Consider the following 26759-nt stretch of genomic DNA (forward strand, 5'->3'; position numbering starts at 1 on the left):
CCGGACCTCTTGGGGCCTTCAGATCAACAGTCAAAGTGAAGGGATGTGAATGTGCATCATTTAATTTACAAAACTGCAACCAAGTTCTGTGTGACCCAAAACTCAAGAGTTCACCCATCTGGATGAGGTCTGCCCGGCGGTACGGACAGACGGATGTCCCTTCAGCACTCAGCAGCAGACTCAATTCCCAGAGCAGGATGGCGAAGGCAGACGTCCGTCTGGGTCTGGATGCTGCGGCGTCCAGGGGTGGAGGACGAGGCGCACGGTGTGCCGGCTGCCAGCTCTGCAGGGTCGGGGGTGCCAGCAGGAGGGGGGACACGCAGCTGGGTGTCCTGGGGCTCATGGCCCTGCTTCAGGATTGAGTCTCCATCCTGATCCGGCAGGTTCCGCCTGGGGGAGCCTCGCTCAGCAGGGTTCAAACTAGGGAAGACGAAGTTCGATTTGGACCCAAAGGCAGAGCAAGGATCCGGGAGAAGAAACTGGAGCCGAGTGGAGCAGCTCGGGGTCGTTTCAAAGCCCCATGTGAGGAGTCCTGGGTCCTCAGGGACCACTGCTCGCCTCCCCGCTTTCCAGGTGTCCCTGCCAAGCCCCCCTTCAACCACAGGTGAGAGTTAGGGACCCACACGTCCGAACGCAGCATCAGTTTGGAGGTGGAGTCAACAGAGTCTTGGGGTGGCTGGATTTAAGAATATTCTGCCCCTGCGGTGAAGAGCTAAGAACGCGGGTCCACAGAGAAAGAGAAGTCACTGGTGAGCGGCTGTGTGTGCATGTGTGCGAGAGGGAGAGAGAGGGGGGAGCTCTGAAACACCTTCTTATCGGTTCAGAGAGAGGCGTCTGTGTACGTGTCATAAACTTTCTTGTGTCACCTCCGCTCCCCAGAGGCGACCTTTGGTTCTGGCCATCAACCCGTCCACCTAGCATTCCCCCAACAGCCCTTCCTCAAGCAGTGCTCTCACTACCACCTCAGGCATCATGGGAGAGTGTGCAGGCCTCGCATCCAGAAACCGCGGGTCCCCACCCCGGCTCAGCCAGAGATGCTCTGAGTGACACTGGGCAAAAAAAACCACTTCCCACTTTGGCCCAAGCTTCCCCTTCTCCGACATGAGGGTTGGGCATGGATCACACCTCGGGCCCGATTCAGCCCTTAGGTCCCCACAGCTCTGTACTAAAGAGCCCAGGCCCGAGCTCTGATTTCTTGGGGTTGGTTGCCACTTGGAGTTTTCACTCTGTCCATATTTACCATGCTTCGGGGCCCTTTGATTTGGGGCCAGATCACAGCTTTTTCCAAGCATGGGTAACGCACCCGGCCCCCTGGGCTGTGCGTTGCGTAATCCCAGAAGTCACCCGTTTCATAGGCCCCTCTGTGAGTGGTAGCTCCACTGGGTGTCCTAGTGGCCTCACTTCCATGTCCCCACTGTGCACTTCACTTGACAACAGCCATGAGAGCAGAGGAAGGGCTAGCTCGATGTGCAAGGTCGGGGTTCATACGGTACCACTCACCTAATGGGGTGGGTCAGGACCCTTGTCCCCACTTATCTCCTGGCTTTACAGTCATGGACTTTCCATCCTGGACACCCGTGTTCTGAAGCTGCAGAAGCCAGAGGTGGTCTCCAGTGGTCCGTGACACCAGCTGGCGTGGATTCTATAGCAATGGTCACTCAAGATGGAGACCTCGTGGGAATCTGGCCTTACAGGAATGCTGCCTCTCTGATATGCTGGGGAAATCATTCATTGTGCCGAATTTCTCACCGGAAATCCTACCACCCATTAGTTGGCGGATATCCAGGAAATCAAGCCAGAGATTATGGTTAAACGGTCCCAAGCATTTCAGGGAACTGAGCGAAAACATTTTTACAGAGTGCTCTCTATTCGTGTTGCCTGTTTGAAGCCCGAGTCCATTAAGACTTGAATGCAATGAATCCCCTGCGACTTCCTCGGGCCATCAGAGCACACGGCATTTCAGAAGCGCAGAAACGCACAAGCCGGCTTGGATCCGTTAAGTTGCTTTCCTATCTGAGCGGACATTGTGGGGATATCTGACCAGTGCTTTATTGGTAACAATAAGAACAACTGGGCAAATCTCTTTGCTCATTTCACCGATTGATATTAGAGACAATGTTTAAATGCCCGAGAGAAGAACCGTCTGTGAAGATGAATTGGGAGGGCTATGATGCAAACTCCCTTATCGAGATTGCGTTGTGCGCTTGGCATCTATTTCATTATCTCCCATTTCCTACTTATAATGTAATGACCAGCCTTTTCCTGTTGCCCAAGGGTAGCAATTTCCACTTTAGACAACACATTTCTTACATATACTTTGGTAATCGTGGACACCTTAATGATTTCCCCTTGTTCTCTATACAAGAGTGTCCTGCCCTTCTTTTGAGCAGAAATGCCAGACTCTCTTCTCTTCTTTGCAGGCAGGAAACCAGTGGCCAAAGCTCTAATCAACAATCTGAGATTGCACCGCTCTCATGGCGTTGAAACTGGAGTCGTCTTTAAAGGCTAGAAAGGAGTCATTCTGAGGGTGCCATCGGGTCACCCAGCTTTTGGGAAAATGTGGGCCAGCAACCAACTTCTCAGAGGGACAGACCACCAGGAGGAGGGAACGTGCTCCTGAAATAAACAGGAACCTCATTCAGTTTAGAAACAAGACTTTCTCACTATATCCAAACAGCAGCTTTGCTAGGGTGAAAGAAAGGTATTACCTGCCCTCCCTGGATGATGCCACCAAGGTGAGGTATCTCTTCACAGTGTCCATAGGTGGTGAGAGTCTAAGCCAGGTGTGCTCAGAACTCCCAGGCCCAGGAAGAGCCCAGGTGTCCGGAGCTGTGATCCAGGAGCCAGAGGAAGGGTGAGCACCAGCTGAGAAAGGGAGCTGTGACCAGCCCAAGGGGATAGTTGGAGCCTGAGAAGACTGAATGTTTTTGAAAAAGCCCTCAAAACAGCTGTCCCATGTCCTGCTTGTGGGATCATCCAGGTAGAGAGGCCAGAGATTGGCTGGACTTAGATGGGCCTGAAAGGAAAGGGTTAGGTTGGAAGAGGAGGATTGAAGGTGACAGATACTATGCAAGTCACTGAGCACTCATGCCCTCCATCCTCACAGGAGCCTGGGAAGCAAGGAGAATTCCCACTCTATAGACATACAACTAGGCTCAGAAAGGTGAAGGAATTTTCCCAAGGTCATGAAGCTGACAATGGAGGAAACAGAGATAACTACTCAGGAGAGGGAGGTTTCAAAGTCCACGGTTTTACCACTAGGGATTCATCACTCAAGGTCCACAGACCAGCAGCACCTGGATCACTGGAATGCTTGTTAGAAATGTAGACCCTTGAGCCCAGCCTCAAACCTTAGCATCAGAGTCTGCATTCTATCGAGATTCTCAGGTGATGAATCTGCCTTCCTGTGGTTTGTCCTCTAGTCCTTTAGGGTCAAGTCTCAGCATCCAAGCCAGGTGGTGGCATGTTCCCAGGTCAGGAAGGGGCTGTGGAATTTCTGGAGAAGGAGTCCTATGAGACAGAATAAGCAATGCCACCCTGAGAAATTAATGTTCTAATGTGATAATTAAATGCAGACAGAAAGTGATGATAAAGTGAGAGTTCATGAAAGACAGGAAGGTCAGTAGATGTTGCCTCTGTCATGGATTTTGAGTTTACAAGCTCTTTGTCCATCTCTGCATCCAACCATTCATCCAAATTATTGAGGATAAAATGTCTTGTAAGGATACAGGTTAGGTCATGACATTAACTTATTTTGGTCAATACGGAGGAGTTAAAGTAGCATGTCTTCAGACTTAAGCCCGAGCTTCCAAGTTTAAATTATCAGAATTCTCCCCTAATGGAGATGACCACACTGCAGTAGTCTTCAGGAGATGGGGTGTCTCTTAAATCAAAGAGAGAGCAAGACCATGCAGAAATCAAATGAAGAGGCAGTGGTCCAACCCATGGTAGTACCATGCCTGAGGAAAGGGTACCAGTACAAGGCAGATGGTTTAGAAAAGAGAGAAGGAGGACGATGTGAGTGAGTGTTTGCCAACAGTGCCCAAAGAAGAAGGACTGGGCAGATATTAGCATTTAAGAGACCTAAGTGGTACCAGGAATTGTCCTGTGGGTTTTCCCAGGGTCCTCAAATGTCATCCATTATCCTGTGCCCTTAATCATATCCTGATGGTTATGGATTTGGAAGTGGTGCCATGGGTAGCACGTATGAGCATCACTAGAAAGGAATACAGTTGACCCTTGAACAACACAGGGGGTAGGGGGTTCGACTACATTTTCCGTGTAGCCAGAAATCCCCATATAACTTTACAGTTGACTCTCTGTACCCACAGTCCTGCACCTGTGGATTCAGCCAACCACAGATCACATGGCATTGTAGTATTTATCAGGAAACATTCGTGTGTAAGTGGACCCGTGCAGTTCAAACCCATGTTGTTCAAGGGTCAACAGTACTTCATGTTGGAAGTTAACAAAATAACTATAATTTGGCATCTTGTGGGCTGCCATGAATTCATGAATATCATGAATTCTTTTCTGAGACTGTGGTCACTTCAAGATGCGCTGACAAAATTGATCTCCTTCAACCTGAAAAATCTGAGGCCTTTACCCTGGACCTGGTCAGTAGACCCCCTTTGCTGACATGATGCTGTAACCTCACTGCCCCATATCTGTCCCACAACTTTAAAAACACTTATTTGAATAGTCACCTGTACCCAAATATCCCCACTCTATCCCATCCTTAGGTGCTGAATCAGTTTTGATGAAGATGCTCAGTACTTAAAGCTCTGCAGCCATCTCCTTCTCGTCACTCAAACAGGTAGAATTTAATACCCTCACTGGGCTGAATGGGGAGCTCCTGTTCAGGTCCGCAGGTGCTGGTCCCTGCCCTGTGCACACCCCAGGCTGTAGACAATGACTTTGACCCCTTTTGCAGTCCCATCCATCCCTCTGAACCCCTTGTTCATGGCACAGCTCATGCCTTTGGAGCTTGAAGCCTGGTCTCTGAACACCTCACAAGGTGGCTAGGACCTAGTCTTCGGAAACCAATTTTCCAAGTGCTTTCCCCCCACCTGACATCATGTACCTGAAATGCTGAAAGTCTACACTCCGTTTCCCACTGGGGTCCTATCACCTCCTACCTATCCCAACCCCATTCTTAGAGCTGACAGTGTTTCTTGACCCCTGACTGAGATGTGCCCCTTGGATACTCTTGTCCACCTTCCCCTACCCCAGACAGTATCCTCAGCCTCGTGGGTTCCTCTAACTCTTGTTTGCTTGCCCTGGCTGGCAGACTAAGCACTACCTAGACCCAGCTCTGTACCTCCCTACATGGCTGAAGATGGAGTTCCTTCTATGAAATTCACCTAATTTCAAGATAGAGGTGCTCAAAGGAGCCACCAGAGTGAAGGAAGTGAATTAGTGACAATTTCACATAGAAAAGTTTAACACACGTCATGAAGATGAATTAGGAAAGGGGTAGAAGAGTACCTCCAAATAGAGGAAGTGGGGTAACACTGGCAGGGACTAGGCAATCACCAAGCTCAGCAGGAAATGGAAAGGAGACTAGTTTGTGGGGAGGCACCCGGATGGAAAGCGGGGAGGGGTGTGGCTGCCTGGAGTGGTGAGGCTCTCCCTGGGAGCTTGGGGCCCTTCCCTCAGTGGGAGGAGTAGTGGAGGAACACTTCTAGTTCTGTGCTGAAGTACCAGCAATGAACAATCATTTGTAGCTTATAAGAAGAAAATTAAACAGCCAAGGTTAAGATCTCAGACCTCAAATCTATGTCAGAACTATTATGCAAACGCAAAACAACCTAAGATGAGAAATTGATTTCCAGGCACTATTTCACTTTTTAACCCAGTGCAACGATTTCAACTACAGACTTAAGCCAACCAGATCATCTCTGTGAACCATCTCATAATTCCCACTAAATGTTCAAAAGTAGAATTACATTTAATCGTATATACACAGAGATACATATACACAAGTGTATATAATACATATATGTATGTGTATATACAGACACCATTTGTTAGGGAGAAATTAAGTGACTAATGCCATGTGGTTACAACCTCAAAAATGTTTGCAGTACTAGAATGTTGCTTCCCAGTCACTAATTCCAGATAATGTAGTGATTAGAAGGAATCCTAACATTACTGGAACCTGACTTCAGCCAAACACAATGAGACAGGCTCATGTTGTTTTTAATAGGATTTTACTAGATAATACCTCAAATATAAAGAAACAAAGGGGTTGGAAAAAGTCCATTCAAAGGCACATTATATGCTTGATACCAGGTCCTGCACAGATACAAAGCCTAGTTCCACTCTCTCTAGGCAATTCAAAAATTAACTATGTAAATGGGATAAAATGGATTAAGAAAGCCTTAATGTAAGTGTCAAAGATAGAGATAAAATGCAATATACCCTTTCTTGTACATTCTGCACTGTCTTGTCATTTGAAGAAATTTCCCTGGTTGGTTAGGATCTTTGGAACATTTGTAATCTGCCCCTGCTCCTTACCTTCCATAAATTCCAAAATCCCTGTTGTCACGAGAAAAAGAAAACAGACCAATACCTTCTATAAATATAGATGCTGGGACTTCCCTTGTGGTCCAGTGGTTAAGACTTCACCTTCCAATGCAGTGGGTACTGGTTCGATCCCTGGTGGGGGAGCTAAGATCCCACATGTCTCGTGGCCAAAAAGCCAAAAAAACATAAAACAGAAGCAATATTGTAACAAATTCAATAAAGACTTTAAGAATGGTCCACATCAAAAAAAAATCTGAGAAAAATAAATATAGATGCAAAAACTGTCAACAAAATATTAGCAAACAAAATCTAGCAACATATTAAATGAATTATAACACGTGTATAAACACGAAGTAAGATTTACCCTGGGAATTCAAGTTGGCTTAATATCTGAAAATCAATTAATGTAATACAACATATCAATTAAAAAAAGGAACAAAAACTGTATGATCAGCTAAATTGATGCAGAAAAGTCATTTGCAGAAAAATCCCCTTCCTGATCTTAAAAAACACACAAAAAAACTAAGAATAAACGGTGCAATCATCTGCTAGGGCTGCCACGACAAAATATCATGAACTGGGGGACAAACAATAGAAATGTATTTGTCACAGTTCTTGAGACGAGGAGTCCAGGATAAAGTTATCATCAGAGCTGGTTCCCGGTGAGACCTCTCTTTCTAGCTTGCGGATAGTGGCTTTCTTGCTGCATCCTCTCACATGACCTTTCCTCTGTGTGTGCACGAAGAGAGAGAGAGAGAGAGAAATAATGGTGTCTCTCCTCTTCTTATAAGAACATGAGTCCTATAAAATTAGGACCCCACACTTATGGCTTCATTTAAACCTAGTTATCTCCTTAAAGGCCCTATCTCCGAATGTAGTCTCCTTGAGGGTTGTTATGGCTTCAGCGTATGAATTTAGGATGGACACAATTCAGTCCATAACAAATGGGAATGCCTTGAACCTGATAAAAGGTATCTATGAGAAACCCACAACTAACACTTTTCCCCTGATATCAGGAACAGAACAAGGGTTTCAACTTTTACTGCTTTTATTCATCATCGTACTGGAGGTTCTAGCTACAGCAATCACGTAAGGAAAGGAAATAAAACACATTCACATTCTAAAGGAAGAAGTAAGACTATCTTTATTTGCAGGTGTTATGATTTTGTATATAGCATATCCTAAAGACGCCACAAAAAAGTATTGAGTTAAGAAATGAGTCCAGCAAGTTTGCAGGAAACAATATCATTATGTAAAAATCAGTCGCAAACTATCAACGAACGATGCAAAAATGAAATTAGAAGAACAATTTCATTTACGATAGCATCCAAAGAATAACATACTTAAGAATAAGTTTAACCAAGGAGGGGCAACACTTGTACACTGAAAACTACAAAACACTGCTGAAAGAAATTAAGGAGACATATGTAAATGGAAAGACATACCATGTTAATGGATTGGAGAGTTTAATATTATTGACATGGTAACACTTCCCAAAGTGATCTACAGATTAAATGCAATCCCTATCAAAATCCCAACAGTCTTTTTTACAGAAATGGAAAAGTCATTCCTAAATTCCATATACAATTGCAAGAAACCTTGAATGCCAAAACAATCTTGATAATATTTGGAGCATTCATACTTCTAATCTTCAAAGCTTACTGCAAATCTACCACTTCAGTGGTATTGGCATAAGGGTAGACATAGAGATCAATGGATAGAATTGCGAGTCCAGAAATCAAGCTATATATCTATGGTTAGCTGAGTTTTGATTAGGGTGCCAAAACCATTCAATCAATAAAGAACTGTCTTTCACAAGTGGTATCGGTACAATTGGATATCCAATATGCAAAAGAATGAAATTGTAGCCTTACCTCGCAAAATATGCAAATATTAACTCAAAATTTATCAATGATCGAAATATAAGGACTAAAATATTACAACTATTTGTAGAAAACATAGGAGTAAATATTCATGGCCAAGGATTTGGCCGATTTCTTAGATATGACACCAAAAGCACAAGCAACAAACAGACACATTGGATTTCATCAAAAAGTTAAAAACTTTCGTGTGTCAAAGGATACTATCAAAAGACAGAAGTGTTTGCTTATCATTTCCAACTTCTCTACTTTTTAAACATCTAAAGATATTTAGATATTCTGACTAAGCCTAACCAGGGATTTCAACTTTTATGCTAGGTAAGTTAAAGAAATAAATTATTTCACTTTGTAATGGCTGTTTACTCTTGCTGCAGCGTTAGGCTAGTTTTCTAAGAATTTGGAACATGCTGCGTCATTGGAACTACTTCATGGTGAGAAATATTTATTTTGTTGGAAATGTGTGAGTTTAGAGAATTAGATGGGAATTATGGGAGGAAAAAAAAGAGGGAAAAAACACTCACAGAATGGGAGAAAATATTTACATCTTATATCTGATGAGGGTCTGTTACCTAAATTACATAAAGAACTCTTACAACGTAACAGCAAAAAGGCAAACACCCCAATTTAAACATGCACAAAGGATTTGAATAGACATTTCTCCAAAGATGATATACAAAGGACCAACAAGCACATGAAAAGATGCTCAATATCATTAGTCATCAGGGAAACTGAATTCTAAGCCACAGGAGGTAGTGCTTCACACTCACCGGGATGGTCGTAATAGAAAAAGTGGAAAATAACAAGCGTCAGTGAGGATATGGAAAAATTGGAAACTCATACACTGTTGGTGGGAATGTAAAATGGTATAATTGCTGTGGAAAACAGTTTGGCTGCCCCTCGATAACTTAAACATAGAATTATCATATGACCTGGTAATTCCACTCCTAAGTATATACCCCCCAGAATTTAAAACATGTGGGAAAACAAAACCTATATATGAATATTCATAGCAGTACTATTCATGATAGCCAAACAGTGGAAATAACCCAAATGTCCACCAACTGTTGAGTAGATAAATAAAATATGGCCTCTCCACACAGCAGGGAATAGGAGTGATTTTCTTAATGGGTACAGGTTTCCATCTGGGGTGACCAAAAATTTCTGAACTAAAGGGTAGTGATGGTTGCAAAGTATTTTTTATATGCTACTATTTTTAAAAAGTGTTATAACCAACATTGTGTCATGCTTTCAACTTCACAAGATGTTTGCACATGACAAATATTTTGGAACTCAAGGAAGTAGTATCATTGTCATTTTATAAAAGAAAAAAGACACAAGGGCAGGGTCTCCCTTAGGCCCTAAACCTCTGCCTGAAACTGGGCTCCCTTTTCTTTATCTGTTCAATGGGTTAATGACAATACCTAACCCAGAGTATTAGTATGAGAATTAAAATACACAGCACATGTAAAACACTCAGCACAGTCACCGGCAGGTGAAGATCCCTCGAAACTATATGCTGTTACAAAAATCCACGCATGTGTTGGTGTATGTTAGTCAATAAATGGCTTTAAGAAAAGAGTTGAAAACCATGATAAAAATAATGGCTTGAGCCTCTGATGCAATGAACTTACAAACACAGAATTTCTCCCTAAAACAGATTTCTAGGCACAGGTCATCAGCATGAAAAAAAAAAAAAGAATTAGAAAGAAGCTGCCTTCCGTGGTCCAAGACTCTCAAAAGGATGTGTGCTCAAGGAGACTCGAGCAATGCTCAGAAACACTCAGGGATCCAGCTCGGGTTGGAATTTTCAAAGAATATGCACAAGGTGGAAAGAACACACAATCCAGGCTCAAAATACGGGCTGACGCTCGGTCGTCAGAATGCAGTGAGACTTCTGGAAAACTGACTACAGCAAAGATCACTCTTTAGGCTCTGTTCAGGGGAAGAGATGTGAGGGAGGAGTGGCCAGGGCTGCTGGTGGAAAGTGTGGGGAATTCCTGACAAAAGGAAAATGAAGCCCAAGATGAATGGGGAAATGAGAGCCACAGGCTGTGCTGAATCAGTTCAAGGCCAAGAAAATTACATCCCAGGCAACGGTGTGAACTTCAAGTAAGCTGACTCAGTAATAATGCAGACAGACCCGGGATCAGATTCCTGTTCCGCCTGTTTCACTTTGGGCTCATCTTTTTCTCTCCGTCAGCTCCATCTGTTCATCTACGTGATGAGAATGGTAGTATTAGGTTGAAACATATAAAAAAGTCAATACTGGACCTCTTTTATTTCCAAAATTGACAATTTAATACAATTCAATCTAATACCTGATTTGCATATGTGTTAACGATGATGAGATTAGATAACATATCATTTCACTAGGGTTGGTTCACAGTACAGGTTAGCTCTGGTTCACCTATAATGGAAGATGTGCCAGACAGCTGGACGTGGGAAAGTACCAGAAAACATCCTGATTTTACACAACTAGAATATTCATACTTTAAAAATTTGAAGATGCTAAATAAATTACTTATATTTCCTAATAACAATAATGTCATAATGCTCAGGGCACTTTTTTTTTTAACCACTGTCTTATTTTGATTCTTATGATAATCTTTTGAGCTGTATGGTTAATATCGGTCCCCTCACCACACCTCCAGAAATTGAGACAGTCCATACATGATAGAGACGAGACTCCCAGCAGAGGGTTTAATTTCAAATCCAGGGCTCCTTTCACTACACCGTACCCCCTTCTATATTTGCAAGCAAAAACTCCCAGAAATGGCTCTTCAGCTCTAAAGCAAAGCAATCCCTTGGCCTTGAGGTTCTCCATCCCGGAGTCCTTGGAAGAGGGAGGTCTGGTTAACCGGGTGGGTGAAGCTGGGATTCTCCTTTCTCTCTTAAGTGGGTGGTAAGTACCAAACATTTTCTGTTTGGAACTAAGTTTTCCAATCTGGGGGTGATTCTTTCAGGACAGCTAACCCATCTGAGCTGCTATTAATACAGAGGAACCTTTGCGTCATTATCTAGTGGAGGGAAGCAGGATTTGGGTTTCAAGCTAAGAGTTCTTAGAATTAAATTTTCTATTTTCAACTAAAGGTCACCTTCCCCATTTTGTTCGTTCTATTATAGATTGTAACACTTCCTGAGTGACTCGGTTTAAAAATTGGGAGAGAGGAGGAAAAGTTCACGTATTTATTTATTTGGCCACTCAGTTTGCAGGATCTTAGGTCCCAGACCAGGGATTGAACCTTCACCCTCGGAGGTGAACCTAACCATTGGACCACCGGGCAATTCCCAAATTCACGTGTTTGAGTATGTAAACTGGGCAGTGAGGGTAAGTGTGGAGTAAGTACAGTTAGCATCAAAATCAAGCTATCTTTCTTGCCTTGCTGCTTGTCTGAAATAATCTCATTACAATTCACATGCAGAAGAGTAAGCATCTTGGTGCACAGCCCGTTGTGTCCCTGCCCCCCTGCCCCACAATGAGTGAGGCTGTTGCGAATGTCGCAGGTGTCATGGGATCACTTTCCAAACACCTCGAACTTCCCTGGAGGGCCTGGAGCTCTGCTCTCCATCACGTGCCTGCTTCAGTGAATGAGAGACAGGACAGCACGCACTTCACCAGTTCCCTTTGGCGAGGGCTAATTGTTGGAAACTTCTTCAATTTATTCACATCAAAGAAGAAAATAACAAAATGCCACACACAAATGCCGCCTTTAAGGTGTTATCCCCTCCTCATCCAGTCTCATCTCCAGCGAGGACCCAGTATTGTATTTTAATCTGCATTTGTAGTTAAAGAGAATTTCATCCTTATCTTGTTAAATATAGTTCATTTTAAATTTCCACTAAAATCGCTCTTCTTGTTAAAACGAGAAAAGCAATACAAACCCTTTCCAGTTAAGTGTTCCTCTTTTCTCTAGATCTTCCGCAGTATTTTAGGGTTTAAAGGAAGCAAGTCTCGTCCTAAAATGTAAATATAGATCTCCCATTGGCTCCAGACATGGCTTTGCCTTGTGGCTGAATTTTGCAAACGGAGAGGAACAGAATGGCCATTCTGCATTACTCAAGTTCTCAAATTACTCTGTTAAATGTTCAGTCATTCATATTCATAGTCAAGACAGGGCTTACCATGAGGGAAATGTACTCTACTTTCTATTTTCTTCATTCCAGGATGCCGTTGAGTATAAACCTACCATAGATTTAATCACATCTGTAAGCATTCAAGGTGAGGAAATATTCATTTCCTACATGTTAATGTTTCTGATTTAGAATGCATTGTATGATCAAAATATACACATTAGTCACATATAGATCATAAAATGTATCCCAATGTGAGGAATGTGAAGATATGAGAAAACACACATCTTAGCTTTGAGAAATTTAATGTCTGTTTTCATGTTTTCTTCTCTTGTTTATTTGGTGTTGCTCCTTATCTCATCCCAGTCTGTGTTATAGATTAAACAGCAAAAATTCTATGCTTTCCAGTTGGTGAAAATTTCAAATATAAATTGGACTTCTGAAATACGGACCAGGCATCCCAGGAGTTGATAAATGGGAGAAGCCTGAGGATAAGTAAGGATGATGAAAAAGAGTGACTTATTTAAGAAGACTATTTGGGAAGAATGTCAGTTCTATCCAGGGTCCACTGTGAGAGTAGTCAGAGTAGTTTTTGTTTGTTTGTTTGTTTGTTTGTTTATAAAGCTTAAGAGTCAGAAGTCACCTCTGGGAAAAACTTTTCAACATAAAAGAGGATTGATAAAGTGACTGTGGGAAAAAAATCCAATTATCCTGAAGTCACCTGGTTGCAAAAGTAATTTGTACTGAAAGCTGAGAAGTCTTTACTTGGACCCCAGCAATAAAGGACCCAGGATGGAAGGAAACGAATTACTTTGCTTTGGAGAGATATCAGAGGCAACTAAAAGAAAAATTATTGGGTTTATTTGGGCAAGTCTCTATTCAATGAATTATTTGTGTATGTATAAATAATCTACTGGGACCATAAGATACTTAAGATATGTCAGGATTGTTCTGATCATTTTCTAATATGTTTCCTTGTCTCCAAACTCTATTTAATGCATCCTTTTAGGGAAACTTCATTGCAAGTTGGATGACTGGATATTTTAGAGGTCAGGTTGCTCATCAATCCCAAACACAGCACTCCCTCCTCTGTTAAAGAAATAAGATAGTGATTACAAATAAGAATGGAAACATTCAGGAACCAAATTTACCTTGAAGATAGCCATCTCAGAAAAGAGCTAAGCCTGCAATTAGAGTGACCCACCACCAACCTGGCAGTGGTTCTTAAGCAGAAATCTATACCCCATCAGTGTGGAGCACATGCCTAGGGCATAGCAACAGGCAACATGATTCAATAATTCAAATCTCTTTATTTTAAAATTTATTTATTTATTTATTTATTTTGGGCTGCGTTGGGTCTTCATTGCTGCACACAGTCTTTCTCCAGTTGCGGCGACAGGGGGCTACTCTTCATTGCGGTGCGCGGACTTCTCATTGCGGTGGCTTCTCTTGTTGCGGAGTAGGGGCTCTAGGCGCACGGGCTTCAGTAGTTGTGGCACGCAGGCTCAGTAGTTGTGGCTCGTGGGCTCTAGAGCGCAGGCTCAGTAGTTGTGATGCATGGGCTTAGTTGCTCCGCTGCGTGTGGGGTCTTCCCAGACCAGCGCTCGAACCCGTGTCCCCTGCATTGGCAGGCTGATTCTTAACCACTGCGCCACCAGGGAAGTCCCTCAAATCTCTTTATTTTTTTTATTTTTTTTTTTTTGCGGTATGCGGGCCTCTCACTGTTGTGGCTTCTCCCGTTGCGGGGCACAGGCTTCTGACGCGCAGGCTCAGCGGCCATAGCTCGTGGGCCTAGCCGCTCCGCGGCATGTGGGATCTTCCCGGACCGGGGCACGAACCCGTGTCCCCTGCATCGGCAGGCGGACTCTCAACCACTGCGCCACCAGGGAAGCCCCTAAATCTCTTTGTTTTTACAAAGCTCCTCAGGATATTTTTCCTAGATGAAGAATTATAACCCATGCTCTTTATAAGCACTTGAAAAAAAAATATATCTTAAAAATCACCTGTAATATCACCTCTCAGACATTGTCATATTTTGTATTCCCTTGCAGTCTTTTTCCTTTGTGCATGTATTTTCATAAATAAGACATGTGTGTGTGCATTCATACATGTCAACATATATATGCATATGTGTATCTCCATATATACACGTACACACATTATATATACATTCCTTATTTTACACCCAATGCTTAGCACAGTCCTGGCACATAGTAGGTTAATATAAATATCAGTTAAAATAATTAATCATTGAATACTTTGGTAGATTTAAAACACAGCAAAGAAAAAAACAAAGAGAGAATCTGCTCAAGGGTGAAAAATAAGCAACAGATTCTCTTTTGCCCCTTGTGACATCAGACGTAAGCTATTTTTCTATAGGTCTTTACCTTCATTGTGCTTCTTAAAGAGAGATGAACTCAAGGGGGAAAAAATGTGCAGTTATGGGTTTGGAGGGTGGTCATCGGTTTTTGAACCTACAAATTAATCACACATCTTCTCTACATGGGAAGTAAATGCTGACTTTATTGAACAGAAGGGCAAGAGCATTGCACTCAGGTAATAACACCCAGGTTAGAGAATGTGGCTCAGGGCATGAGTCCTAAACTGGGCTTCTTAGTTCCTCTTGCATGAACCCTGAAGGTGAGTGGTTGACAAAGCATCTTGGTGATTGGAGATCAGCCTTGAGGTCAAAACTTCCAGAGGTCAGACCGTAATTCTCTGTGTAGGAGGGGCTGGACGGTCAAGGAAGAGACAATAAACCTCTCCTCAGACAGAAACCAGATGGTTGGGAAGACACACCTCATTTCTTTTCTCTGTTATACTGCCTCTGCCACCCATGCTGCCCTAATCAGATATGACCACTTACATAAGCATTTCTCTTACGTCCAGTAAGAAAGTTCTAGGATCTTCTTGTTCTGTTCTCTGTACTTATTATAACATAGTTTACAATTTTGGCTGAGGTTGTCCCTGTCAATGGGATCTTCTACAGATATTTCTCCAGTTATTTACTGCTAGTATTAATTAAAGCAATTCCTTTGTGCCTGCCCCATTTACCAAACTCTCTCATTGGTTGTAATAGTTTTTGCACTTAATGTTCTCATATTTTCTAGATATACATTATATCATCTGCAAATAATGAAAATTTTGTCTACTCTCCAATATTTGAATTCGTTATTTCTGTTTTATTCCTTGCTTTATTGACTACAAATTCTAGTATAATGTTAAATAATGGGTACATTTATCTTACTTTGTTAATTAGGTCATTTCTTTTTTTTCTTTTTTTTCTGTTGTGATTGTTTTTTTTATGTTTTTTTTTTATTGGAGTATAATTGCTTTACAATGGTATGTTAGTTTCTGCTTTATAACAAAGTGAATCAGCTCTACATATACATATGTTCCCATATCTCTTCCCTCTTGCGTCTCCCTCCTTCCCACCCTCCCTATCCCACCCCTCTAGGCGGTCACAAAGCACCAAGCTGATCTCCCTGTGCTATGCGGCTGCTTCCCACTAGCTATCTACCTTACGTTTGGTAGTGTATATATGTCCATGCCACTCTCTCGCTTTGTCACAGTTTACCCTTCCCCCTCCCCATATCCTCAAGTCCATTCTCCAGTAAGTCTGTGTCTTTATTCCTGTTTTACCCCTAGGCTCTTCATGACATTTTTATTTCTTAAATTCCATATATATGTGATAGCATACGGCATTTGTCTCTCTCTTTCTGACTTACTTCACTCTGTATGACAGACTCTAGGTCCATCCACCTCGTTACAAATAGCTCAATTTCATTTCTTTTTGTGGCTGAGTAATATTCCATTGTATATATGTGCCACATCTTCTTTATCCATTCATCCAATGATGGACACTTAGGTTGTTTCCATCTCCGGGCTATTGTAAGTAGAGCTGCAATGAACATTTTGGTACATGATTCTTTTTGAATTATGGTTTTCTCAGGGTATATGCCCAGTAGTGGGATTGCTGGGTCATATGGTAGTTCTATTTGTAGCTTTTTAAGGAACCTCCATACTGTTCTCCATAGTGGCAGTACCAATTCACATTCCCACCAGCAGTGCAAGAATGTTCCCTTTTCTCCACACACTCTCCAGCATTTATTGTTTGTAGATTTTTTGATGATGGCCATTCTGACTGGTGTGAGATGACATCTCATTGTAGTTTTGATTTGCATTTCTCTAATGATTAATGATGTTGAGCACTCTTTCATGTGTTTGTTGGCAATCTGTATATCTTCTTTGGAGAAATGCCTATTTAGGTCTTCTGCCCATTTTTGGATTGGATTGTTTGTTTTTTTGTTATTAAGCTGCATGAGCTGCTTATAAATTTTGGAGATTAATCTTTTGTCAGTTGCTTCATTTGCAAATATTTTCTCCCATTCTAATGGATCCCTCTTAAATAAGATATTGGCTGCTGCCATGTTATATATATATATATATATTTCATGTTAAAAACCAGTTTGTAAACAAGTTCTGTAAATTTGGGGTATATTTTGTTCAAAATCAGCTGGAGATCTCTAATAAAAATATTCAACAAGTGGAGAGCTAAGAATCTTCAGCATTTCTGTTTTAACAAAAGGAATTCTTGGAAATTAAACTGAAACCACCTAAGGACCTATGCAGTTACTGTATCCAGATCAAAGTTGCAAAAAAGGGACTGAACAAATTAAATGAGAACTCAAGTGATATACTAGATTTAATGGTGAATATCTACAATTGCGTTTTGGATTATCTAGATGTGTAGAAACACTATTTCAATAGAGCTCTTATTTCTTTATTTTGTATAAATTCATATTCTATACCAGAATAGCACAGAAGTCTCAACGTGTGCCATCTATGCTCAAAAGAATCATGAAAAAAAGATGATTTATGTCATGAGCTTTGTCTTATAAATGTTTGTCAAAGGGAGGTACTAATGACTAAAGGCAAAAAGATGATGCCTATGAAAATATTTAGACTTACACACATTTTAACACAAAAATATTAGAATATTCCCCATTTATCAGCTTTTACTCTGAACTACCAGAAATCTCAGCACCTCTGCAGAAATTTTTCTGAATTAAAAGTAAGTTCTAAAGAGAAAAATCCATGAAGAGTGTCAACAGTTTACAGTATATTAACCATAAAATGCATCCATGAAAAATATTTTAAACAAGTTTATTTTTTAAAGCCAGTAAGAAAATATTTTATAAGTGTTTTGCAGGAAGGCAAGTTGTTATAATCTAAGAGGAATATTTTAGAATGTTTAGAAACAAGCTAAATAAATACCAACAGCACTGATAGTAGTAAAACACTAAGATGACTTTGTCCTACACGGTCTCTGAATATCATTTCATATGGGTAGCTTACAAATTTGGTTTTGTGTCACAGCTACCAAACCTGAAGAAATAGTTGTTCCAGACTTTAAAAAAAAATAGCCCCATTCATTTTGTGAGGTTAGTGTATTCTTGGTTCCCAAACGAAATAAGGTCCATGCAAACAAGCAAAGAAAAATCTATAGTTCCATTTCACTTATGAATCTAGATGCAAAAACCTTAAATAAAATATGGGTAACTAAATCCAATAATATGTTTAAAATATTGTCATAAAATGCTAGGAACATAAGTATATATACTTCAATATATACACTATATACTTTCTTCAATATAAGAAAATCTATAGTGTAATCTGCCATGTTAATATGTTAAGGATAAATACATTATGACTATTTAAATAAATGGAGAAATAGTAACCTTTATTCATTAGTAATTCCCTTTGAAAAACATTTAAAGACAAAACTCATGGCATAAATCATTTTTTTTCATGATTCTTTTGAACTGAGATGGCACACATTGAGAATTCTGTGCTATTCTGGTATAGAATATGAATTTATAAATAAATGGAGAAATAGTTACCTTGAGATACATGACAGAACTTCATCGTATATGCCAACAATTTATAGTAAATATTTACTTGATGAAAAAAATGTTGATGCATTCTATTTAAACCAGAGCCAGAGGTAATAATCACCATTACCATTTGACCTAGTGTTGCTGTAGGATTGGGAAGGAAAACATGAAACTATGCTTATTTGCATGTGACACGATTACCAATGAAGAAAAAGCATCAGGTAAACTGTTAAAACTAATAAGAGTTTTCAGCAACTTTGCTGTACACAAGCTTGATCTACAAAACTCAATAGCATTTCCAAACACTAGCAAAAATCAATGACCTCTATTGTCAATTATCATTGTTCACAGCAGTTGTTTTCTACAAATTCAGCATGAGGACTGAGGTGGCAAATGCAGAACCATCCTTTCTAGAGGAAATACAGTTTTAAGTCCCTATGAACCTCTGGTTACAACAATTTTATCAACTGATCAATACATACCGGATTTTTTGTGCCCTTCTGTTTAAAGACACCTTACTTAATATATACATTGTTGATTCATTAACACTGAACACATGGCCAAGTTATTCCTGAACAGTGCTGATCGAATAAACACACACATTTTCTCCATAAGGCAAGTTCTTTCTTTAGTTGTTCAATTTAGGGTAAGCATTATTTTTATTTCAAGAAATCTTACATTGAGGTTAACAGTAAAGAAACTTTTTGTAAGCCACTCCCACCACTCAAACAACTAGCACTGACAAATAACACAAGATCCTTAAATTCATTTTCTTTCAACACTTAAATAAACCATTGATGATCCATATCCTTTGCACTTATATACTGAAAGATATTAACAGCTATATTCATGATCCTTTCATTAAAAGATTCAGAAAACTGAGCAAAAGATATTTTCGATATCTATCAAACTGTAGAATGAAGCCATAAGAGAAACATCAGTCTCTTGTTTAAAAATTGTAAGGAATCCAGATTTTTAATATAGCTGGAACACTGTCTGTTGTAATTGGAGCTAATTTCTCCACATCTATCAGAAATTATTCTTTGAAAAAATGTAAAAGATTCAACAATATCTATGCCACAAATTCAATTTTTTTAGATTGTGAATTGACAGTATTTCTAAATATATTTGGAAGTTCTTCAGGCTAAAGCATACCAAAAGTATTAGTTGAGTGGCATTTCAAAACAGATGACACATCTACAGCTTTTCAAATGTTGAATCAATTGGTCTTTGATATTCTTAGAAAAGTATTGTATTTTGTGGGCAATTATTTGATGGCTTAATTGCAGGTTTTCACTTATAGTAAAATATCTTCTTTAGTCTTTCCTTTGTAACTTTCTAACAAAATTTCTATAACTTAATAATTTCTTTTACCACCTTCCTATCTAAAAATTCTTTCTTTTCTGTGTACGAATTTAAGCCATTCTATAGATGGCAAAATTATAAGCCCAGTTTCTATTAAAAATCATATAAAATTTTTGTGTTGGTCATTTAATTCTCATTTCAAGTGATTAAGTTTTATCAATTATTTTTTGTTGGCAATTCTGTATTTGCTGTAAATGTCTCTTAATATTATCCTCTTTCTTATGTTTAAATTTTACTCTTTTTTTGCTGTGTTAGAGCAATTTGTAAATGCCATTTATCATAAACTTTTTTTATGTACATCTCTCCATTTTTTATTGATTTTTGTTATATACATCTACATCTCCACTTGTTTCTGCTTCAGTAGTATGGCTTCATTTTAAACACAAAATTTTGGTAATACTTATTTTTAGACTAGGAAGATATTAAATACATTAACTAAATAATAATAATTTTAAAATGTATTTAATAATTACAATTTACACAAGTATCACTCTAACTCTTCCTGTTTTCATAATATGTTCAATAAATACACTATGATGTTACATCAGTGTATAGAATAAAATCATTTTAACTAAACGAATTGGGTGACACCAATTAGATTGGTAATATGTTTATGTGTAACAATAGAAATGATGCATGTGCCCGACAAACACACCACAATAAAACAATAATATATAATGTAATAGTTAAATGCATGCCTAACAGAACAATTAGTTATGTGTGATGGAAGATAACGCTTTTTCAGATTTTACATTTAAATTATTTAAAGCCAAATAAAATTAAAATTCAGTTCCTCAATGCACTGGTCACCTTTCAAGTGTACAATAGCAAATCTAGCAGAGTTCTACATGAATCAAAGATTCCAGTATGAAAGACAAAACTTTAAAATTAATTATGAAAAATGTAAGACCATACCTTAGTGATCCTGAAGAATGACAGAAGTATAGAACTTAAGTAAAATGAAAACCAACAACCTGTTATTAGATCACACTAAAATTATTTCTGTTTAATGACAAAAACCATGGACAAAGTTCATAGATAACAAAATTTGAAAGCAAGATAGGGTCAAGCATTAGTAGAAATGTGAGGTATAAATCCCTTCCTACAATACTGGTAGAAATATAGATTGATTTTAATTGCTGCAGAGAGCAATCTAGTACTATTAGTCAAAGGACATATAATGGTTCCTCAGTGACAACCCAGCAGTCCTCAAGGGCTCACATATGACGATGCTTCTTGCAGCATCCCTGTGTTGTGGGGAGCTGGGAGCCACAGTGAATCTGTCCTAGAATAGTGGGTAGGAAAAGTATGGTAGACGTCTTCCATGGAGAATTATTTAATAGTTAGAAGAAACAAATTAGACGTATACAATAAGACATAGAAAAACCTTTAAAAAAATAGTGCTTAGTGAAGAAAAAAGAGTAATAAACAGCATGAGATTATATTTTGATACCATGGAAATCAATTAAAAATACATGCATACAAGATACCAATATACATTTTGAAAGAACACTCCCAAAATATATACTAAACACATCAGAATTATTGTCTGTAGGATAAGAACAATGGCAATGAGGTGGATGAATGATTACAATGTGTCATAAAGTTGGGAGTACGATTAATTTAATTTTCTATTTTCGAGGTCCAATAAAATTGTTCCAAAGTACACAGTATGACAGAATGACCTGAGATATCTTTTCACACACACAAAATTTAGTATGAAACATTTTTAAGAATATATTTTTTGCACTGCTCAGAGGCAGACAATGAAGTTGAGAAAAGAAACCACAGATGTAAGCAAGCACTCAAGCTCTTTTTCCCAGAAGCGTCAGTGGAATACTATTGAAATCGGCTTTCTGACTTGATTTCCACTCACGAAGCACAAGGACAAGAGTTAAATAAGTACTCTCCCAAGCTGGGGAAACAAAGAGATGCCTACTTAAAGTCAAAAGCCAGAAGGATGGGGTAATTTAGAAACAAACCTACAAAGAGACAAAGGGGAAAGTCGCCCACCTTGGCTTTGGCACCATATAAAAGGGAACCAATTGTCCTTTGAGATTTCATCATCTCTACTGACTTTCACGTGCATTTTCAACTCAAATTCCAGCTGTCTTTATGGTTTGAAAAATCTAAAGCCAGAAATTCAAGTGGTCCCAGGTTAGTAATATTCAAAATTTCCTGGGAGGAAAGACAAATCCTTTCCAGGAAACCCAATTTTCATTCAGTTCTCAAAGAATTCCTACAAATAAATTTCAAAGGAACATCATAAAATATAAAAGGAAATAGGGTACAATGAGTAAAAACTAGTGGACAATAAAATATGACCAGGCATATTGGGAAAAGAAGGAAGCATATCAAATTTCTGAAATTTTTATAGTACTGAAAATTGAAATACAATAGTCATCAGATTAGATACAGCTGAAGACAGAATTATTTATCTGAAAATTAAATCTGAAGATATTATCGAGACTGCCACACAGAAAGAAAATGAGATGTTAAATATGAAATGGATTGACATGAAGTGTACATTGTGATGGTTTAACACAGATTTATTTAGAGTCTAATAAGAGAGAGATGGAGCAATGTCTTTATTAGCAATTGCTGACAATATTCTAGAATTGATTATAGGACTCTCTCTTGAGATTTAGGTAGCCCAGGGAATCTAAAAAAAAAAAAAAAATTCATACTTAGATTCAAAATGTTGATGTTTCACAACACCAATGATAAAGACCTAAAAATTAGGCAGAAAAATACAAAAACCTAAAAAATAAATGGCAATTACACTGACAGCTGCCTTGGCAACAATGGAAGCCAAAAGATACCATTGGAGTGTTGGCAAGAGAGAACTGCCAATCTAGAATTGTACATATAATGAAATTCCCTTTAAAGAACAAGAGGAAAATAGAAATTTTTCTCAGATAAACAAAAACTGATCTATAAATACTCATTAAAGAAAATTCTAAAGGAAGTACTTTAAAAAGAAGAAATATAAACTCGGATAATTTGACCTGCAAGAAGGAATAACAAGCAAATATATTTGTTACTGTGACAGGTAAATCTAAATAACCATTAACTATATGGTAAAACAACATTTAACATTAGTGCTTAGGTAAAAGTAGAATTAATCTAAAATAATTGAACCGAAAAAACAAAAACATATTTATCTTAGATCTTTGCGATGTTTACGAGGAAGACAGATAAATTGGTGAACTGCATACTTTATTCATTATCCCTTTTAAAATATCTAAGATAATCGCTAACAAATAGTGACCCTTGAACAACAGGGGTTTGAACCGTTGGATCCACTTATATGTGGATATTTTTTCCTAATAAACAGCTAAACTCTCTATTCGTGGTTCCACATCCATGGATTCAAACAACCGGGGATCACAAACTTAACACACAAGCTGTGGTTGGTTGACTTCCTGGATGCAGAACCTGCAGATATAGAGGGCCAACCATGGGGCATGAGCATCCCCAGGCTGTGGTACCCTCCACGGATTCTGGCACCAATCCTCCATGGATACCGAGAGACAACTGTATGTAAGTTCTGAAAGAACTGGAGGAGAAAGAAGAGGAATGAGAAGTTTAAAAATTTAATCAATCTGAAGGAAGACAAGAAAAGAAGGAAAAGAAAGGGGAGATATTAAAAGCACAAAATAGAATGGTAGAAACACATCCAACTATGTTGAAATGAAAATAAATGTGAATGAAATAATACCACAGGTTAAGTTCTATCTAAAATAGAAACAAAAATTGTAGGAATAAATACAATAGAAGAGATACAAATTTAGCAGACCTGAACAAAGAAAATGAGATACTTGACTCAGAAGACAATAGAAGAAAGATGTTAATTCTCCTTGGCTTGATTTTTCTGTTTAACACAAATGCACACAAATTTCCAACAGGTTATTTTCTGCATCTAGCTGGCTCTAAAATTTACATATTGCCAACAGTTATAAAGAGCACTGTTGAAGAGAACAAGTGGAGGGATGTGCCTGACCACGTATCAAGACATATTTTAAACAATATGATTAAGACACATTTCATTGGTGCAGAGATAAACAAATAGACTTATGGTACAGAAGAAGAGACTCAGAGACAGACTTACACAAACTTAGAAACCTAATTATGATGGAGCTGGTGGTGGAGACGGAGGGAAAATGGTGCAGAAAACAACTGCTTTTATATGGGGAGGAAAATGAACTAATATCCCTATCTCACATAATATACTAAAGTCATTTTAAGGTAAACTTATGACATATACCTTAAAAGAAAAACTATTAAACTTTAAGAAAACAATGCAGCTGGCCATTACCTAGAAAAAGGAAGACTTCATAAAGATGTTAAAAGCACATTCCATGAAGGAAAGGTTTGGCCAATTCATCTTAAAATTAAGGTACAGGTAAGATGTGAAAAGACAATACATATTGAATTAAGATATTTTCACACATCACAAATATTTTTACCTAAAACATGTGAGTATACTCCCAATATAAAAATAACAAAAATGACAAATGATCTAATAGAGAAGTGGGCAAATTATTTCGATGGGCACTTTGTATGAGAGAAAAATATGTGAAAACATGTTCAGTCTCATTAATAAACAAGGAAATTCCGATCAAAACTACAGTAATGTTAGTTTTATCACTAGATTGGCAAAGAATTTGAAGCCCGACAGCATCAAGAGTCAACAAGCATTGTGGAATGAGGCATTTCCAGCATTTTCCACGACTGAAAAGCAGGAGGGCAGCTGTGCACCTACCCTGTGTTAGAGGGGGTGAACCTGGGTGTGTGGAGGCAAGGCCAGCAATGGAGTGAAGGGACCAGTGGTTCTAAGCAAAACCAGTCACACTGACTATAATTTCAATGTCTTTATTTAGTGGACCTGAAGTTTATTCAGTACCTGAAATCGTAATGACCAAAATAAACCAACTAACAGTACCACGAAATCACAGAAATGCACACACCAGCTGCCACCCCTTTTTGCTGACATAGGGGGGAGAATTTATTTTTTGGTATTACCGTATTTATTTATTTGCAGTATTACCATATTGCCCCTAATATAATTGTTTGAAAAATCACTAAACTAATGATTATGAGAGAAGCTAGTACTTATCAAATGCTTTACTATGATCTGCGCATCACAAACAAGTTTATAAAATATTATTATGGGTAATATGCAAAAATGTATGCTAGGTTTTTTTTTAGGGTTTTTGTTTGTTTTATTTTGTTTTGTTTTGTTTTTCACATTCTCCATGAAGCAATGGGTTCAAGATAAAAATAAAGCACCATTGATAAAGACAATCAAGGCTTTGTGGTTTTGTTCAACAAAATTCCATGGGCCCTTCTGATCGTTAATATCCAGTGTCCTCTTGGCAAATATGCCTCACTTCTCTGGGTGACAATTTCTCAACTGGTTAAAGAAAAGAGTGATAAATTGGCAACTAGGTCTTGCCAGTGCTGAAATTCTAAAATTCTAGGATATGTATGACTGAATGGCTGTGCTGTACACCTGAAACTAACATGATATTGTAAATCAACTATACTTCAATAAACTAAATAAATAAATAATAAGTAAATAAAATAAATAAAATTCTAGGAATCACCATTGATTAGTGGTAAGATGGCAAGTTTTCACAGCTACCTGCTGAACTTTACAATTCTAACTACATTAGAGAAGGGATATATTCTGCCATTTTCCCTCTGGCATTAGTTCTACGTCCATTCTTGCTTAAGCAACTCTGAGTCAAGCACTAGTGGTGCAAGTTCTAGGGCTTTGGAGTCAGACAGCACTGGATCTCCCTCTCAAGCTAGTGACAATAATCCTCTTAGCCTCAGATTTATTTTCTATCTATTATCTAGAAAGTGTAGATAATACCCTTCCAGCAGACTTGCTGCAGGGATTAAGCACATAATGTCTCTCAAATGTCCAGCCAGTTCTTGGAACAGAGAAGCCCTCAGTGTGTCCCTTGCTGCCCTGATAAGCACAGAGAACAAAGGGGCATCATCCAGAGAACAGGGCAAGGAGCATCGCATCTGAGCAGGGAGCACATCATCCCACCACTGGCGGCTCTGCATTTGGCCCTCACTCCCTCTCCCTTCCTGTCCTCTGGGTCCTCCAGCTGGTTGACATGTCACCAACCTCACCGCTGCTCCCCAGACTTGGATGCACATCTCTGCCCCTGGGCACCGACCTCCGTGGAATGCCATTAGACACCTGTCACCCTCACCCTTGCTGGCGTGGTCCCCAAACCTCCCACAAATATCACGAGCACAGCCAGACACCAAGCAGGCCCTTCCCAACCTTCTCTTGCTCATGGCCTCGCGACCCCAGGCTCTCTGCATCACTCTGCCTGACCAGGACAAGCTTGCCCGAGGTAGTACAAGGGCTCTGGACCTTCATGCATCAGAATTTTCTTCCCTGAATGATTTAGGAATGAACATGGCCCAGGCAATATAAAAATATGAAAGAACCAAGATTTTTGTCATTATATCCGGTTGTCTAAGCTTCCACCTCTTTATCTTCCATGTGCTCCTTACCCTGTTACCCTTCAGTTTCTGGGCGACCATCCCCCCAGCTGCTCTTGCCGCTCTCCAGCTGCCCTATTCATTGAGCACGGCTCCCTGGGTTCTGATCTGACAGCCTTGAACTTGTTTTATTAACTATGTGTCTGCATCCTCTTCATTTAATCCTCTGCTAAGCTGCAGGAATGATGTTTCCTAAAATGCAATCTAGACCATGACACTTCTTTCCTTAAAATCCTGAAACAGCAAAAATACAATCATTGGGTCCCTTGTGATACGGCTCTAGCTTCAGCTCCCATTCTTCAAATGTATCTTACATTCCAAACATATTGACCTATATGCAGTTTTCCAAATTGGCCATGTCCTTTCTTTCTGAAAATCATGGTTTTGGGGAAACAATCTCAAATTTAGAGACAAGTCTCAAGTACACTAGTAAAAAGCTTCTCCCCTGCAACAGCATTTGATACTAAGTTGCTGACGTGATGTTTAA

The sequence above is a fragment of the Monodon monoceros genome, unplaced genomic scaffold, assembly GCF_005190385.1.
Source record: "Monodon monoceros isolate NGI ecotype Baffin Bay Population unplaced genomic scaffold, NGI_Narwhal_1 Super_Scaffold_2, whole genome shotgun sequence".
Lineage (NCBI taxonomy): Eukaryota > Metazoa > Chordata > Mammalia > Artiodactyla > Monodontidae > Monodon > Monodon monoceros.